Consider the following 3,056-nt stretch of genomic DNA (forward strand, 5'->3'; position numbering starts at 1 on the left):
AGTGCGCACTATGTTGTTAATGGATTTAATTTTCGTTCCGCTTTGCCATTTTGAGGGGATGTATGGGGGCAAGAAAATCGAAAATTTATACCATTGGAGGCGCAAAAAAGATTGAAATTGCCCGTTTGCGAATTCCCGCCCATTGTCACATTGAATGTTTTTAATGTCTCTTTTTCGAATTGAGTCCGTATTAATGCCTTAAAAGATAGAAAGATAGAATACACTTGGGACTTGTTAGAGATAGGAAAAGTCCAAAGAAAATTACTATAATCATCAAGAAAGAAAACATAATAGCGGTGCCCATTAGAACTTAAAACGGGAGATGTCCATAAATCGCTATGAATAATGTCAAACGGCATAGTAGTAAACGACAACGAATCGGAAAATGGCAATTTAACATGTTTCCCCAAAGGACAAGAGGTGCAAAAAGAAGTACGGGCCTATTACATTCAATTAAGGCATTACTACGAAGAGAACTAAGGATGGCACCCCGATGGCCGAGGCGGGAATGCCACAAGCTAGGTGATGCGGCAAGGAAGGTGGATGGTGGAGTGGACCATTCTGTGGCATTGAGAGGATACAATTCCCGGTGCTCTCACATCTCATTAGGCGGCTCTCCGTCGGTAAATCCTTCCACGAAAACCAGAGGATCAAACTCGACGAAACATTATTATCCTTAGTGAATTTACGTACGGAAACAAGGTTTTTGATGAGTTTTGGAGCATCTAAGACATTTCGGAGACGTAATTGAGCATTAGGTGGGGGAAGGGATGTATGACCATAGCCTCGAATTGGAATAGTGCTACCGTTACCAACAATGATTCCGGAACTATTGCTCAAATTAAAATAAGACGTGAGAGTACACGAGTTGGCGATCGTGTGAGAAGTCGCCCGGTGTCCATGTACCAAGTGTCATCCCGGTTGATGCAAGGATAGAAATATGCGGGCCTGCCCTCCACGTCGTCGGAGTGTACCCCGAGTTGGGAGGAACGTGCGTGGAATAGGCTCATTGAGGCGGGGACCCGCGCCAAGAATGTCGTTCTTAGGGCCGCGACGTGGCGGGGTCGGCCCGGCTTGTCTCGTCGGGTGCAGGCGGGGGGGGCGATGTGCTGGGGCGACGAGCGAGCCGGTGTGGCCCACTGCGGTGGCTGTCCCCGTCGACCCCGGCCACGGCGGGCGATCCCGGCTTGCCGCGGCCGGCTAGCTTCCGCGGTTGGCGTTGTTGTTGTTATTTTGCCCTTGTTCGGTTAAATTCACTGCCCACGATTATTATCACGCCGGTTCGGAATTATTGTGACCGCCGGGTGGTGGAGAGGGTATCATTATCAAAGTAGAGCGCGGGGTTGGAATCGCGGGCACGTTCCTTAAGCGACCGCGTCTTCGAGCTTGAGTGGAGCACACTTCGAGAGAAGAAGGCAAGACATCTTTGTTGAATGGTGGTGACAAAGTGTGCATACGTCTCGTGGCCGGCGAGAAGTCGCAAGACCGGACGTTGATCGGACACTTTGGCGACCGGCGTTGGCAAGGCGTCCGTGAGAGACTTGAGCCTATTGTAATAGGCCATAACCGAGCGAAGTCGGCCATTTTTGTGGTGGTGAATTCGGTTTCAAGGTACGCCGCCGTGAGTGTTTGTTATCTTGGAAAAGTTGAGCAACGCGATTCAAGCCTTCTCGGCAACATCATCCGCCACGAGAATAGAGGTAAGAATATCATGAGAGACGGTGGCGTATATCCATTGAAGGACCACCGCGTCTAGGCGTTTCCAGAGCGGAAGGTTAGCCGCCTTTGTTGCGTCATACGCGGTGAGTTCAGCGGTGTCAGTGGGTGGTATGATGTGCTCGAGTACGGAGTGAACGCGGGCTAGGACTTTGAATAGGGTTGCCCATTCGTGATAATGGTAGGTTTCCATGTCTAGAGTGATTGGGATTAAGGATTTTACATTCGTGACGGTTAAAGCGAGAATGGAAATTTTTGTTGTCGACCATGGGAGGGAGAAGAGGAAGGAGGAAGGGGACGGCTAGGTTAGGGTTGAAAAGAAAGAGAGAGGTGGACGGCTAGGGTTTTGGAAGGAAACCTAGTCTGATACCATGTAGGAAATCAATCCGTGCCTTGTATTGATGTATCAAGGTTATTATATACAAAGTAGGTATCCCTAATTAGAATGATACTAGCCTAAATTACGGACTCCGATTACAATCCATAGGAAGGGAATATTTACAATATTTATACTATTACATAGTCTATCAGTTACAATGATATCGTAAAAAAAGTAGTTCCAATAGATATACGTACATACTTTTATTCTCTAAATGACGAATATTTAGAATTCTTACTTTATTGTTTTAATGGAAAATATCCCTATACTTTGGGATCATAAAAATACAGTTAGATATATAAATATAGCAAAGCGTGCATTAAACACATCATGCACGAGAAAAAAGAGAATAAGAAAGTAACAGACATATGTGGCTATTTTATTATCTGAAGATCTAAAACACCTTAAAAATGTTAAAACGGTGTACTTCAATTAGCATTGATGATCTGAAGATGAAAAATACTACAATCAAACCCCTCAATAACCGCATCGTTGGGTTCGAAATTTTTTGGTTGTTATAGAGAGTTGTTGTTATACACCTATAACAGCATTTGCCATTAAAATAATATGTGGCTGTTATAGCTTATAGGCAAAAAATATGCATAAAACCTATGCTTTTTATTTTAATGTTGTAAAAAATAACAAATTATTTAAAATTTAAATCTCAAAGATATGAATACTTCACTAACTAAACATTTAAGAAAGTTCAATTTTAATAAATTCATAAGTGAATGTATATAGTTTTAAGCTCTGAGACAGACATTTTAAATCTATAGAAATATCGTATATTAAAATATCAAATTAAATATTTTTTCATGAAGCTCTTTTATTTATTGTAATAAAACAATGATATTCATATGTATATTAAATAAAGTTATAGAAGACAATGATATTCTTAAATTACAAATATGTATTCATATGTAATATTAAATGCATAAATATAGTATATTAAAGTATCAAA

Source organism: Lycium ferocissimum, chromosome 2 (assembly GCF_029784015.1).
Source record: "Lycium ferocissimum isolate CSIRO_LF1 chromosome 2, AGI_CSIRO_Lferr_CH_V1, whole genome shotgun sequence".
In the NCBI taxonomy this organism is placed as follows: Eukaryota; Viridiplantae; Streptophyta; class Magnoliopsida; order Solanales; family Solanaceae; genus Lycium; species Lycium ferocissimum.